The sequence below is a fragment of the Mesocricetus auratus genome, unplaced genomic scaffold, assembly GCF_017639785.1.
Source record: "Mesocricetus auratus isolate SY011 unplaced genomic scaffold, BCM_Maur_2.0 Super-Scaffold_100029, whole genome shotgun sequence".
NCBI lineage: Eukaryota > Metazoa > Chordata > Mammalia > Rodentia > Cricetidae > Mesocricetus > Mesocricetus auratus.
Window position 1 is genome coordinate 1,879,663 of NW_024429210.1, and position 16,750 is coordinate 1,896,412.

At 38.5% G+C, this 16,750-nt stretch overlaps 1 long non-coding RNA gene and 1 pseudogene across 1 annotated transcript; both read left to right on the forward strand.

The window, feature by feature from the left end:
* The first annotated feature begins 5,081 nt into the window (after positions 1–5,081).
* LOC121134691 lies at positions 5,082–9,517 on the forward strand. Its single transcript, XR_005871809.1, has 3 exons — positions 5,082–6,458; positions 7,634–7,814; positions 8,398–9,517. It is a non-coding gene; the product is annotated as an uncharacterized LOC121134691 (long non-coding RNA).
* Positions 9,518–10,581: 1,064 nt separating this feature from the next.
* LOC101830152 overlaps positions 10,582–16,750 on the forward strand; it is a 158,244-nt pseudogene continuing 152,075 nt past the window's right edge.

Below are 16,750 nucleotides of genomic sequence, written 5' to 3' on the forward strand. Positions count from 1 at the left end.
AATTTATAACTGGGTTGCAAAATGATTGGGGAGAGTATTAATTATTATTTTTCCAATTCAAATTCTCGGAATTTGTCCCACAAACAACATACAGCCAGTAGGTCATTCTTCATCTGAACATTTTTATTATACATTCTGATTCTTAACCTTGACGGTTTTGAATAGGGCTATATAAATTTGCCTCAAGATGACATGAAATATTACTCCATCATCTTGTATACAAGTGTTTAATACCTCAGAATAGATACGGCAGGAACCCACGAGCATGTCAAGCCTATGCCTGTTCTGATCATATAAGATTTTTATTTTTAAAATGTAAAAGTTTTTTTTATTTTATGTGGATGAGTGTTTGGTTTCCATGTATGTCTATGTACTACGTGAATGCATGGTGCTGTGGAGGTTAGAAGAGGGCATTTAGTTCCCTGGGATTGAGTGACTGGCCCTGTGGGTTACCATGCAGCTGCTGGGAATTGAGTCTAGGTACTCTGGAAGAGAAGTCAGTCTTAACCGCTGATCTCCATGTTTATCACCCAAGATTTTAAAAAATTCTGCATTTTAATTCCACTGAGTGGGATAAGTTCTTTGTGATTGAGAGTGTAGTAACTGAAGGTACAGGCTGCCATGTATAATCCTCATGTACTTTTGAAATGGTGACCTAAGTAAGTCTGTTAGAAATTTTCTAAACTATTTCTCTTTGATAAGATGTATTTTAATCCATCTTAGCTCTCACTTGACACTGTTGTTAAGTTTTTATTTGCAGAAATAGGGCTTTTGATTATATATTTTCTTCTCCTGATAACATACATCTTGAATTCCTCCTTGTCTACTCCATTCTCCCAGTTCCTCACATTTCTCCCTGCCAGTTTTCCTGTTTTCACACCACTACCCCTTTCTTCCTACCTTGACAACACGGGCACACATTCTCAGTGTGTCACTCTTTGATTCTTCCCTTCCTTCTTGTTCGTCCAACACCTTTACCTTTGCTCCTGACTCTGGACTTTTTTTCAGCTTTCATGGGGAAAGGGACATTCATTTTCATCTATTTGCTATGTCTCTGTTATAGTTCCTTCCACACACTAAGTAGGAGCAAAGTGTTAGAGCACAGTAACAATGTTTCTGTATTCCTGCTCTTAGCCTGATCTTACTCAGGGCCTCATCTCCTGCTCCATGGAGATGTCCCATATCAGGGCTAAATTTCCAGTAGAATCCAAGGTGGAAAAAGGAACCAGTGAAGTTCTTCCTGGTGGAAATCCCCATTGCAGGAATGCTGAATTCATACTAAGTCTTCAGCCTTTGAATACTAGAGTCTATCTCTGCTTCTCTCAAGTGATGATTTTGTCTGTCCTGAGTGACCCAATGACTACCCTATCTGATTGTCTGTTAACACCAGTCTTCTACCTGTGACTACATTCAAAACCACCTATGTTTATATACTTTTTCAGTTTTAAACTTTCCTTTTTTCATCTATGACCCCTCCCAAAGTCTCTACTTGCTTCTCCGAGATTTCATTTCATTTCTGCTTCTTTCTAATTCTTTCTTCTTTTTCTAACCACTACATATAGGATTTTACCTAAAATTGCATTACATTTATTTATTTCTGTGTAAAAATGGAGAATGAAGCAAATAAAGACCTTGGAAGCAGGTGATGGTCACTGCACTGTTTGGACTAAGTAAAAGAAAAACAAATAAGTAAACACGTAAATTTCTTATTTTCTGTAGTCTAGAACAATGAATGGTATTAAAATGTAAAAGATAAAATAAAAACATCACCAAGAGAAATATAGAACTCACATGATATGTAGCCTATATAATCTACAGTGATTATTTTCTGGCTCTCAGGGAACAACTCGGCCGTGTTGTGCTAGAGGGCAAGGTTGAGGACCTTGGACAGTAGACAAAGGCACCACTGCAGGACCGCAGAACTAGGCAGCCAAGAGGACTAAGGGATGCAGTGCACTGCTGCTGTAGTCATTTGCCATTGTTTCCCCAATCAGTGATTTCCTGTGTTCCTCCCTTTTCCATGTGGGGGTGGGAGGATCAGTGTGCTTATCCCATTTCCAATTTCTATATGGAGAACAAATAACTTGTCATAGCTTACTCTCTCCACAGGTTTCTAAGGACTGAAAATACTCATTAGACACCATGTCACTTTGGTATTATGGAGTCCAAGTTGGGTATAAAGTCACAATGGACTTTGGGTTACCTCCCTGTGGTGCCTTTAGTCAGAACGGCCCCCTAGGCTCATATGTTTGAACACTTGGTCCCCAGTTGTTGGAACTGTTTGGAAGGATTGGGAGGTGTGGCCTTGTTTTAGGATATGTGTCATGGGAGTGTGCTTTTTCAGTGTGCACTATTTCTCTCTGCCTCATGCTTGTAGAGGCAGATGTAGGCTCTCATCATGTACCCAGGTGACATGACTGCCTCTTTGGCTGGAGAGATTATTGAGTACAAGTCAATGTCTATTTTCCACTTCTTTATTTTACATGGCAGGCACCTGGTGCCAGGTTTCCTCCATGGGAGTCATGGAATCCAACACTCTGGAACTGTGTGCTTCAAATTAAATGTTTTCTTTTATAAATTGCCTTGGTCATGGTGTTTTATCACAGCAATAGAAAAAGAATCAGGAAACTCCCTTAGGTAGGGGCTGACTGTTTGCTGTAGAAAGAAGTGAGAACATGGATATTGATTGGCTAGAGGAATTACTGAGTGAAAGCCAGTGTCTGTTTCCTACTTTTTAATTTGGTATATTGAATCCTCTGTGGTTTTTCTGGGCATAATTGCATAGATAGATTATTTTCCCCACATTTCTTGTAGCTATAATTTGTAACAAATTATAAAGTATGACATATAAAGTGAAAGTAATAACCCATGTTTGAAGTTACAACTTAGAAAAAGATGTTCCCTGTGAATATTTTATCCTTCCCATCTGTTGAAAAATGTCAGTCTGGAGTGACCATGAGATTTACAAGTTAAGATGGTGAAATTTTCACACTAGCTCAAAATCCTTCAGTAAATGCTACATGATAAAATTATTATCTCATCCATCTCATCCAAAATGCTTTTGTTATTTTCTCAAATAATACAGTGTGTGTGTGTGTGTGTGTGTGTGATCTGTGTGCTCAGTGTATGTACATTTATACATATACCTGTCTTTGTGTACATGTGTGTGGAAGTCAGGGATCAATATCAGGCATCTTCCTCATTTGCTCTACATTTTTTTTTGAGACAAGGCCTTTCCCTGAACCTAAAGTTTTCTCATTTGCCTGGGCTGGTTGGTGGTGAGTTCCAGACATCTGCCTGTCTCTGCTTCTCCATAGCTGGGATAACAGACATGTGTTGCTGGGCCTGCTATTTTATTAGGATGCTGGGATTCAAACCTAAGTCCTCATGTTTGTGTGGCAGGCACTTTGTCAACCGAACTGCATCTCTAGCTTGCTAATATAACTTTTGTCTTTAGGCCTTCAATAATACTTTGTTTTTTTTCTTATAACATTTATTATCTTTTGATTATGACCATTTTATACTTCTCTCTATAAGTAGATCTGTATTCTTTAGAGGGCAGGCAGGTTTAAGTGTACATTTGAGTTGTAGTTTTACAAACAAGCTTGAATTTCATAAATCATCAAATAAATATTTGTCTAATTTGCATGACTATTTGTCATTCTCTCTATACATACATACATAGTATGTACATATGTTCTCCAACTGAATGACTATGTCAATTATTGGGATAATGAACCTAATTCAGTAATGTTTTAGAATAAGATGATAGGAATATTTGCATATGCCTTACACACCATTTTCTGCATTGTGGTGTCTTATCAGCCGCCAGTGATGGATATCATTGGTGATATTTTGGTTTCTTAAATGCACCAGATTATATTGCTTTGATTTTTTTATATGTAAAGGTGGCAGCTTCAGATTATATCATGGGTCTTCTGAATAATAATTTATGTACATCAAAAGAACAGTTTTTAAAAGTGTCTTTAGACCGTGTGTTTCAACTGAGATTATGAACCTGACATTTGGATCCAAGGAATTCTCAGTTTGGAACTTGGTTTTGTCAAACACTACCTGTGTAATCCTAGGGAAAGACTTAATGTTTCTAATACTCTTTTTGTGTATAAAACTAACAAAAGAGCATCTAATTTACAGAGTATTCAAATGATTAAATTACATAAAATATATAGATAACCTTGTGGTAAATCATAGATATTATTTTACCCACAACATTTTGGTATGTACCACTAAAAGACAAATCTTGCAAAAACACAACTAGAAATCATTATTATGGCCCTCTAAATTGACAATTACTAAGACCAAGTAATCACAGATTTTGAATTTTTTTGCCATTCATAAAAATGTTGTTTCAATAGTTAGCATTTGGGGAAATATTATAAATCACATATTGTGAGAATATATCAGGTAATTTGAAAACAAGCAAGGCTTTTAAACTTCTAGCCTCACAAAGTGAACATATTATTCTTTTATATATGTGGAACAAAACATTCCACATCTTAGTGACTTGGGTTATGACAATTTGTCAAGATGTACATGTGGAAAGTTCCTGCCAGAGATCACAGCTGAGATTTGGAGCTGAAATCCCTGCACGTTGTTCCTTCTGTTTAAATAATTCAGCTTCTGGCTGCTGTGTATGTGGTTCCATCAGTCCTCAGCCTCTCTAAAGATGACATTGTAGATACTGTTAGCTTCTCCTGGCATACCTCTGCCATTGGCAAGATTAAAGTTTAAAAATGATTATCAGCAGTTACATTTTGAACTTGCTGCCTCTACTCCAAGTAAGAATCTTATTTTGAAAGATTTCTGACTTTGGTTCATTGTTCCACCAATTCGCATATCTGTTCAGGTAGCATGTGGGTTTATATATGCATTTGTGTTGCTTAAAGAAATGCTAAAACATCAATCAAATTAGCTAAAAATTTATCCGGTAACCTTTAAAATTCAAGCCTGTTTTTAAATCTACAAAGTCCAAAATGTGAACTAGCCATTTCCCTCCCCATTGCCCAACCCTCCCACCCTTTGGGCACTTACTGCAAGGATAGCCGTGGTGGACTCTGGGATGGAATATATAGGCCATGGATGTGGCCTTGTCTCCCTAGGAGCTCATCCCCTCACTGGGGAGAAAAAAAACTCATGTAGAAAATGACAATAAAAGCCTCACAATTGTAAGGCAAAGACCTGACAGAATTCCTAAGCTCTGATGGGGTACAGCCACCCAGCAAGACCAAATCAAGTCGGTTTAAATGAAAAGGGCTTTGTAATAGGGGATCTCCAATTCAGTTTGAAGGAGTTGATAGACATGGATTTGAGTTGAATGAAAAAGACATTCTAGGTGAGAGCAAAGACAGTATCAGCAATATGGAATCATCAATTGGGATTGAGTTTCAGATGAGAGGGCCTTTTATTAAGTTTATATTGCATTAATTTGAAGCAAAAGTAGAAATCCATGAATGGATAGAAGTTATGCAAAATTGTAAAAACATCACTTTACTATTACAGGACTTTTCAAATGTGTGTCTACAGGAGTGATTGTTGTGTAGAAATGATGATCTGGAAGCCAAGATGAGGCCATCATAATAGCCTCCAAAATGAAAAATGCATAACATCTGGGTAACGTGTGCAGCATGGAGGAATCAGACAAATTCTAGTTTATGTGTATTATTTGGTAACTGATAGGATTTTCTTTACTCATCCTGGAAGTAGATAAGTAATGGAGCCCTAGATATGTTGAGTTCTGGGTGTGAATGTAATTCAAGTGCATGCAAAGAAGTTATGAATTACTGTTTATAAATAAAAAGAAAGGATAAAAGTGTGCATTATACATTTGGTAATTCATCTGACATTTGAAATCAAAATCTGTTTATATGAAAATGCCACTTTTTCCAGTTTGTTGACCAGAACTTGAAATTAAATAAGAATCAATGTGTAGTATCCTTCTTACATTAGGACCTACTGCTAAAACTCATCAATTATAAATAAGTTGTTGCTCAAATCTGACTTCTTCCCCATGAAATGGTTTTAAATGTGTGTTTAATGATTTCTTTAACACTAGCTTTAAATATTCCATGGCAGAACGTTTTAGTCTTTGTATGGTTTGTATGTAGAAATTTAACAAATAAATACATATAGAAGAAAAATAAGAATTTTTCCTGCAACATTAAATAACTATTATGTCTGTGGATAGCTAATCTTTAATTACTCTTTCAAATATCACACTTTGTATACATAAATTGCAGCAAGGTAGATATTTTAGAAACTGTGGGAAAATGTTTCAAGAAAGAAGTTATGAATTACTTTGTGTGTCAAGTTTAATGCTTATGATTCGAATTCATATTTCTCATAATTTATTCTCTTCTTCATTTCACTTGACTGATATGCTGCGAGTGCTGATTGGCCTCCAGTAATCAGAAGCATTTGTGTGGGATGTCAGCTGTGAGGTAAGTAATCTGGAAGGAGAAGTTTGTGTGCCTGCTTTTTTCTGGGAGAAGATGCAAAAGCCCTTAGGTTTGCAGGCAGCCATGTCTGTAAGACAGAGGCTTTGGCCAGAAGAGTTATAGGTTGTAGTGTTGCAGTAGAATTGAGTTATTGTCAAAATGCCATAAAAAGTACTACAGAAGTAAGAAGTCTGTTGTACAAGGTATTTTAAAGGACAGATGTTTTCTTTCTCAAAATGTTAGAATCTGGAATTCTAAGGTTAATTTCAAACTATGGCAGAAGTGAATTTTCCAGAAACTTTCTCCTTGATGCCCATCTTCTTGCTGTGTCCGTGTGTGTGTGTGTGTGTGTGTGTGTGTGTTTATTTCCTCTTTTTAAAAGTGCCCCAGACATGTTGGATTAGGGATGACCCTAGTGACATTATTTTAACTTTCCTTTAGCAAATGCATCTCCAAATACTTCGTTCTGAGGTGCCAGGGTTTAAAGTTTTTCCTATCAATTGTGGGTCACTTAATTCAGGCCCAGAGGGTCTCTGAATCCCTTTGATGTGTGTTTGCTTGCTTGATCTCTGTGAGAACAGGGATCCTGTCTTTTAAATCTTTTCATCCACAACATGTAGAAAGGTTTGAGTACATAGTAGGCATTTAACATGGTTGCCTTTTGAATTATATCCTTCCTACAGCATAATTCACATTAGATTTTTTAAAGCCTACTTAAAATATAAATTTTGCCCTGAGATTAAATGACCAAGAGCCTTGCTATCATTTATTGCATGCACCAATGATCTGTGCAGCATTTCCTCTGGTGCCTTCCTGAGCTGGCAGGAGCCAGCCATTCATTTAAATTGGCAACAGACATGGAAATGAATTTGTGTGCTGTCTTACTTGGTAATAAAACTCAAAGTGCAGTGTAATTTGTGATGGTTTGAAGCAGTAATGCAATTTTGGCAAGTGTGCTATATCTCTACAAGACTTACTGTTTGAAGATTTTCAAATCAGTGGGCTATAGACTCTCTTCCTAAAAACAATTGATTAAAGCCGTCTTCTTCTGGACTTGATCCAATCTCCATTAGAAATAACTAAGGCATAGGTTACATTCTTTTTTTAGTTGAGGTTTTCCTGACCAGGTGTAGCTAGCCTGTATATCTAACATTTCCTCTGCTTTGTTTTTATAACAGGTATACCTTTCTTTCCTATTTGAAGGAATTGAAGATAAGAATAATGTCCATGCAAGTCGCATATTTATTGGTGCAGCAAAGGAACTACACTGTGACCCAAGGGGCAAAATGGTGGGGAAAATGACATAAAACCATTTCATCTTTTCAACTTTCTCTATGGAAATAATCCTCATAGTCTTCGGTATGTAAATAAGAAGCAGTTGGATGCCTGTATGATAGATTTGATAGCCTTTCAATAGCTAGTTCTACTTGGAATTTTAAAACTAGGGATGTAAATATTCCTACATGAAATTTCACTCAATCCAGAATTTATTTCAATAAAGTGAATTCTAAAAAATAAAAACTCTTGGTCATAATATAGGTTTTTCTTAAATGATTACACTGCTTTCTATTGTGTTCATGCCTTTATAATGATCACTCTTAAAATGATTTATGTCTTAGAGTATCCAACCAAATTTACTAGAATCCGTCCTTTACTGCTGGATAAAATATATTAGGCTCCTATGACATATGCTTGTGTTCATCAGTGGGGTAGATTTATGAGCTGCCCTGTGGGAGCAACTTACAGAGACAGAGTAGATCTGTTAGGAGTCTCTTCTGGGAGGTTTACAAGAGAGAGTTGGCAAATATTACTTGATTTAATTGGACTCATAAACAGCTATCATTATATCTTCAAATGGCTTGCTTTATTGGGGGGGAGGGGACTATGTAGTTATAATTTTGTTAGGTACAAGAAAGTGATTGATACATTTTCTCCCTTCCAGCTGCTCAGCTATTTACTTAGTTTATTCCTTCAACTTTCTGCCCCTGCTATCAACAACTTTATCCTTTCAACTCACCTCATAACTTGCATGAGAAGACACATCGGTGAAGAATTTAACCACTTCAGTTGCCATCCCTTCCTTTTTCCTCCCATATCACATTATGTAAATGGCTGTGGTACAATTTTAAACTATCCTGTAAAAATAGTACTAATGAGAAATTCTCAATTTAAACCTTGGCCAGATCACAATTCTAACCTTGTGTTAATTTTTTCAATAGCCTTAATTTCACTTGAGCATGCCTTTATCAGAGTTAGTTATTTACTTTCCTCCTGTTTCACATTAGAAAAAAGCAACAAACAGTAAACAGAGGTGATGAGATATGAACTATAATACTTTCATATTTGACCATCTTTATTTCCTGCTTATCTCAAAGAATAAGGTCTTCTGACCCATCCCTTTGGTGCAAGCATTCTTGCTAAGTTCTCAATGACCTCTTGTTTTCAAATCCAGAGGAGTGATTTGTCATCTTACTTGGCCTGTGGGCTGTGTGTAAACTATTGACTTCTAAAGCATTCTAACTTCCTGCCACAGTTTCTTACTTCTCTTCCTTTCTTTGCCCTCAACTGTTTGCTTTCACCTGACTATTCCCTCTCCTATCTAGTGCTGAGATAACCACATATTTAGCCATGGTTCCAAATATACATGTGGCAAGGAAAATATTTTTGTAGCATTAACTACAACATTCTCATTTTCACACAAAGTTATAAGGCTTGCTCTGTTACACTGAATTTTGCGGAAATCATTTCCTTCATAATAAGGAAGATTCATGATAATCTCCAAACATTTCCAATTATGAAACATGTAGATCCAGAGAATGACACAGTTTTCTGAGGACCCACTCTCATCTTCTGGTATGATGCCACATGAACACTATATCCCATGAGTTATAAAGAAAGAGTTAAAGAACAGGCAGCTATACAGGAGCCCACAGAGGTAATAGTAACTGAGCAATTTGTGGTTGGAAATTGTTTGAAATCCTGCAGACAATGTTATTGCTTCCACATTATACCTGCTGCCTTGACTCATGTAGAAGTCATGAATAAAACCAGTATAGAACAAATAACTTAATTCTATGTGTTCATTTAATTATCCAATTACTCTATGTACACACACACACACACACACACAGAGAGAGAGAGAGAGAGAGAGAGAGAGAGAGAGAGAGAGAGAGAGAGAGAGAGAGAGAGAGAGAGACTGTTTTCTTCCATTCTATAAGCCAGTTCTCAATTTTTTCTAGCTAGAATCCTGTCCTGTTTGGGCAAATTATATGTCTCAGACAATGGCATAACAATACACACACCAGTGACATATTGTTCCCTGGATTGTTCTTGGATGTGATTTGCTGTCTCTTGTGACAAACATTTGCATTCAAGCTATAAGGCATGTTTACTCTTCTTGAATGCAGGAACATAACTATAGACCCCAACTGGTAAATTTATATGTTCAGTGCTGTCCTCAGTGGACCCTGAATCTGGATATGACCTTCTGCCTTGCTTTCATAGTATGTTCCAGGAAATTATGTTTAAATTGCTTTAACCTGCAAAAGTTCTGGGAAAGGGCTGCTCGGTTAATATGTATTACATGCTTACCGACACTTATTTACATGTTTTTCTGATCATGATTTTCTGAACTCATACAACCTTCCTTGGTCCACTGCTTTCTTTGTTTCATTCCTGAATAAAAGTACACTGAAAGTGAAATAAAGTTGTCTACAACATTAGCCTGTAGTTCACCCCATTTTTTAAGGTCTTCAAATTCGGGTCACGAAAGCAGATCTGTACAGGTCCATGAGACAGTAACCACTTTTGACTGGTCATAATACAGACGCAAGGGTGTTGCAGAACAGGGCAAGGGGACAATATTTCTCTCTCACAAAAATGTGATCATTGTTGCCGGGCGGTGGTGGCGCTCACACCTTTAATACCAGCACTCGGGAGGCAGAGGCAGGCGGATCTCTGTGAGTTCGAGGCCAGGCTGGACCGACAGCCTCCAAAACAAAACAGAGAAACCCTGTCTCGTAAAAGCAAAAAAAAAAAAAAAAAAAAAAAAAAAAAAAACTGTGATCACTGTCGAGTGCTTGGAGGAAAGTAATAGAAGGAAAGCAGGTTTCTATGAAGTTTCGCCATGAGGAACAGAATAAAGCAAATTCTTCGAGATGTATTTGCAATAATGGAATGTAAATCAGACATAGTCAGTGACTACTGCAAAGGGGTGGAATTTAGCGAGACAGTACTCTGATCTTCAATGAATGAGAAAAAATTGATGGGGCACAATATTTGCCTATGTTAAATACAAGTGATGACACAGCTGTCTTTTGTATTAGCTAATGCATAATTCACTGTGCCAGCAGATTTCATAAATAAAAATATTAAAAAATGATATTGAATTATTTAGTAATCACAGCTTTAAAGATAATTACCTACAATTACTGTTAAACAATGGTTATAACACTTATCATAACATTTGGCTGACAGGTGCTAAATAAAAAAATGTATGCAGTGTGAATAAAGAAATAAGCTTTTAAAGTTTGGGAAGGGTATGAGATTCAGGAAGGCTGTTTCCTTTCCCAGGGTAATCTGATGTGCAAAGGCAACATTTTTTCCCCATGAAGACCTGGTTTTGAAACTCAGGGTGACCTATCACTTATATGACCTCAGAAAGTTTCCCTAAGCTATTCCTAAAGTATTCCTTAGGAGAGAGATTTATGAGAATGGGACTGAGACATTTAAGCTAATATTCCTTTCATAGTTCTCTTATTGAGATGAGACTATAAATTGTTCCCCAACACTTTCTTTTTATTAAGGTACCCAAGTGGCTAGAAAGACCATGGTCCCTTAGAAAAAGAATGCTGCATTTTACAGTCACATATTTATTTTATTAGGGTTATTTTAAAGTTAATTATGTAGATTACTTAATATAAACTGACTCAAGTTATCTAAATTGGTGCCTTTGTTTCACAGGAACGTTCCTGATAGAATTCCCCAGGAACAACACAAAAGTCTAGCTTAAACAGACTCAAATGAGTACGCTATTCCCTTTGACTTCCAGAGAAGCAGAAGCACCTCTTATTGCTGTGATGTAGCTTCTTCTTTCAGAGAGCATGCCAGAACAGGGAAGGGCACATGGATTTCAGAGTCCAACTTCCTCCTTCAAATACTTAAGATTCAATAACTACCAGCATGAGAATTCTCATATGTTAGCAATATACCATGAACTAAAATACGGAAATTTCCCAAATTAAGTGAAGAAAATCTTCTGTCTTTAAAAACCAGATTAAACCCTCATTTTTCTGCTTAATTTTCTTGCTTCCCCCTTCTCTCTCTCCCTTCCTGTCTTTCTTTTCTTTCTTTCCTTCCTTTCTCCCTTCCTTCCTTCCTTTTATTCCTCCCTCCATTTATTCTTTCCTTTTCTTCCTCTATCCCTTTCTTCTTCCTTCTTCAGCCTCTCAAGGAATTGGGACCATAATATTATGACTTGCTAAGATCCAATTTCTTTGCCATTCTAAGGTTTACCAGGCAAAGGCAAATAGTACATAATGATTCTTACTTGGTTTTGACACACAACAGAGTGCTTGACTGAGCTTTGACTCAGTGGCTTGCATTGTCATTTACATTGTCCCAAGGCCACCCATATAACCATCATCAAAATGTCTACTTATGCCAGGACCTTATGTGAATGTGCGTCATGGCCACATAATTCCTGCATATATGGAGTGTGTCTATGTAAGCTCCCATATGCATATGCTCAGTGATCTTTAAAACCAGACCCGCCTTACCCACTTTCTCTCTTGCCATGTTTCTTGGAGCAGACCTGTGCAAACCACCTCTCCCTACTCCTCACTAATAAATGTCTTAAAGTGGGTTTTGTTGCATATCTTGTGGTCTGTTCTCACGCACGGTAAATAACAGCCCTAATGATCTGGAGTCAGAGCAGAAACTGTGTCAGTGTCTTGCTTCCTTGCTATTGCTGTGATAAGATACTATAGTCAAGACAGTTTACAAAACAAATTTTTAACTGGGCTTACTTTACTCAGAGTATTGGAATCCACGAGGGTGGAGCAGTGTCATGGTGGCAGAAACAGCTGACAGCTCACATCTGGGACTAAAGTACAAAGCAGAGAGCATACTGGGAATGATAGTCTTCTGAAATCTCAAAGCCTATTCCAGGGACACTCTTCCTCCAGCAAGGTCACACCTCTTGATCTCCTCTGTCAGTTACCAACTGTTGCAGATTGAAGGGGGTACCTCATGCAAAGCAACACAGGCAGGTACGTGCTGACACTAGAAAAGGGAGATAAAGAGAAACCCGTGCAGGCTCTCTTTTGCAAACGGTAGCAGAAACAGAATTCTGATGCTGGGATAGTGGCCAAATACACTTTTTATATATATTTATGTGCACCTTTTATCTTCATTTCAGATGTGGAAAAGAGTAGATACATAAGATTGCATATAATAACTGAAAGTGTTTGCCAATTCTCCCTTTTATGCCTGCAGGTGACATTTACCCAGGATCCATCATTCCTTAGTGTCTTGTTAGTATTGACAAACAAAACAGGTTGTCTGTGTGGAGAAATCCACCAGATTTCTGAAAATTCCCACAGTCTTACTCATTGAACTCGTCCTCCACAATGCTCATTCAAAATAGAATTCTTTTTTTTTGTTCAGGACAGGGTTTCTCTGTATTGTTTTGGGGATTGTCCTGGAAGTCACTCTGGAGACCAGACTGGCCTCGAACTCACAGAGATCCACTTGCCTCTGCCTCCCAAGTGCTGGGATTAAAGGTGTGAGCCACGAATACCTGGCTCAAAATAGAATTCTTAATGTCCCTGGAGATAAACAAGAGTGCCAGAGAATTCTAAGACAAATGGAAAGATTATCACAAAAAGCGACCACCAGAAGGCTAACAGTGGTTTTCTTTTATTATTTTTCAACTCTTTTCATGACCCTGGATAAAGTATTACTTTAAAGCAATATAATACTTTAGTAATGAGAAAAACAAATGTAATTGACAGTCCTCCACTAAGGTTTTAATTGGGATACCTGAATATCACTGTCATGGCATATTTTTCTTAGATATATGGTCTGCTCCTTGGGAAAGTCCACATTGTCTTGCAGATGGCAGGATAAATCTGCATTTGAAGGCAAGGGAGGACCCCTGAACTGATTCCTCCCACAGAGACCCAGTAACTACTCTTCCCAAGCATTCTGCTCTGTGTACCAGCATGTTTATTCTGGAACTTGCCTTTTTCCAGTAGCATCTATTTCCAGAGACCTAACTTTCCCACAGCAAACTGCACCAAAGTCATGTTTCTGTTTATCAGTGGACTTTTTCTGGACTTCGCCTTGTCTACTCTGCTGGCAACCCACAGTTCTTCATGACAACTGAGAGCAGAAAGAAGCTTGGACTGTTACCTGACCACGCAAGAAGTCACACAGTTGTTCATAATAAGATGATTCTATTAATGTAAGTTTATTTACAGTTATAATAAAATTAATTGATTTTACGGTCTTGCATTATGAAAGTTAATATTATCCATCTCTATCTCTATTGAGAACTCTCAAATGGGACCTTTATGTAAGTTTCCATCTCCATTTCAGGCAATGGGACACAGGTTCAAACAGTTGAAACAGCAGGTACAATTGTACCTCTGTCATAACTTTTAACAAGTATCCTTTTTATAGACAGAAGAAAACTTTAATGTATCAACATGAACCTGAACTGTGCCCTTGAAATGTTTTAGAAAGATGTGCCTTTGAGAATTGAAATGAGGCAGAATCCACGATTAACTACTTAATATGTAAATTATCCTCTCTCTTGTACCACCTGTAATGACTGCTGACTGGTATTAATGAGATGGCAGTTAGGTAGGAAACAACGGTGCCCTTTCAAAGCCATAGGTGGTAGCTGCACACTGATTTATGATCTAAGGCTTATCTTACTCCATTATCAGCATCAGTTGACAAGCCTCCCTTCCCCCACATGTCTACTGCTTCACATTTAACAGCTAAGCTGTTCTCCACACCCACAGTACCATTTGCTTCTGTGCAAAAATCTAGTCCCAACCCAGTGATCCAGAAGTTGCACTCAGTCATTCTGCACAATAAAGATAAGAGCTCCTGGCCAGGGCCCTATCTGCAAGCTTTCTAACCCTGTCATAAACTGTAGACTGGGAGCTTCAGAGTCCTTTTCATTCAGCCTTAGTCTGTGTACTTGTTCAGCAGCGATAATAAACCTCAAACAGAGATGCTTCAATGGCCAAGCAGAACAGCATGTGACTTTCAACAAAACCGAGATTGCTGTGGGGTTTTATTCTTTAAAAAATTTACACCAAAGCTTCCTTGCCATCAAGCATCAAGCACAACCTATGACAAACTCAGAAATCATATTTAATCGAAATATCATTTAGAAAGTGTTCCAGGAGGAGGAGGGGTGTGGAGTGCTGAGTGAATTCTGGCTTGTGTTGCAGTTAGTAACATACTCATTTTTTTATTTTTAGGAACACTCTTATTTACATATCCATCCCCCCATTCCCTTGCCCATCTGCCCTCACATGTTTCCCCTGACCCCCCAACCCACCCACCACTCACTCCCCAGAGATAGTAAGATCCTCCACAGGGGATCATCAATGTCCATCACATCATTTTGGGGAGGGTCCAGGCCCTCCTTACCAAATCTGGGCTTCAATAGTATCCCTCCATAGGGAATGGTTTCCCAAAGTCCAATTGTGACCTAGGAATAAACCCTGGCCTGTGTTAGAGGTTCCATAGATTGCCATGGCCTCCTACCTGGTACCCATATTCAGATGACTTGGTTTGGTCCAATGCTGGTTGCCCCACTTTATGACTAGGGTCTGCTCCGCATGCTCTCATTAGGTCAGGTCAACTGTTTTGCAGGTATCTCCAGTTCTGTCTTGGTCATCTCTCCTCACTCTTTGCCCCTGGATTCTGGTCTGGGAGTATGGCTCAGTGCTCAGCTGTGGGTGGAAGCATACACATTTTTGCATCATCTTGAGAGGGAATTTTCTAAACCAGTACTTAGGCTCATCTGCACCGAATGTTCTGTTAGTGCCTGGGGTCCAGCTTTGCTTTGGCTACCAGCACTTGGATTAAATGGAAATATAAGGTTCAGCTCCAAACATACCTCTCAGGTCTCTGTGATTGCTTAAGCAGCTGTCCTTGCTCCATGGCAGAAGTTTGTTAAGCCATAGGTTTGGATGCAGGGCTCAGTTCTACTTTCCTCCCCCACCTACTCTCATTTAGATTCTAGAACCGTCCCACATCGAGGATGACATTGCCAAGCGGTTCTATCAGGCCACAGGTAAATAAGCCTGAAATGAGGTCTTTCAGGACAGAAACAAAGTGTTTTTCTATCAGAATGTACTTTAGGCAAATAGCAGTGTTTCATTAACTATTTAGCCCCCAAGAATTGCCCATGCTCAGCCTGAAAACATACTGCATTTTCTGACAGTTAGACTAGCCATTTTTTTACTATTACATTTAGAATGTGTTCTGAATAATGAACAGCTTCCACACTGCAAAACAAGAGTATGCTGGGAACTGTTGCCTCCTGTCCCAAGGCAGACTAGTTCAGAGCAATTTCACGTTGTTTAACTGAGGGCCTCTCTCTTGCTATCAGAGACCTATAGGTGTAGAGAAGACCTAATTACCAAACCTTTACTTGGCCACTTGACTGACCATTTCTTTTGTCCAACAGAGTAAAAATCAGCTAAGAACCAAGAAGAAATTAGGATGAACAAAAGACACTTGGCAGATGGTGGGGAGGGAGGGGGGGAAGGGAGAGGGAGAGGGAAAGGGAGAGAGAGGCAGAGAAGCAGAGAGACAGAATGATGGAGAGAGACCTAGAAACAGAAAGAGACAGCTAAAGAGACAGAGAAAGCCTACAGTCACCACTCCCCCATGACTTTTGTTTGTTTGTTGTTTTGTTTTTCTGATTTTCCCCAGTTGTTCCCCTCATAGGAATGTTGGGAATGTTTGCTCATGGTTAATCTTCCATAGAGTCCTTGTTACTCACAAAGGCAACTGTTGTGCCCAGACTCTGAACCCTCCAAATCACCAAGAGACCAGATCTCATGCAAAAGAGTCTTTTTAATTAAGAGTTAATTTAGGTCCTCAGTCTGTCCCACACAGCTAGTGGAGTAAGAGGGACCCTGAGTAGCAAGCAGTGGGGCAGGGCCTATATTAGGGGCAGAACAGGGGAGTATATGGTGGTCTACTAGATGCATAGCAATAGTCTCAGGATTGGTAAATCTCCAGGCTGGGGGAATCTCTCCTGA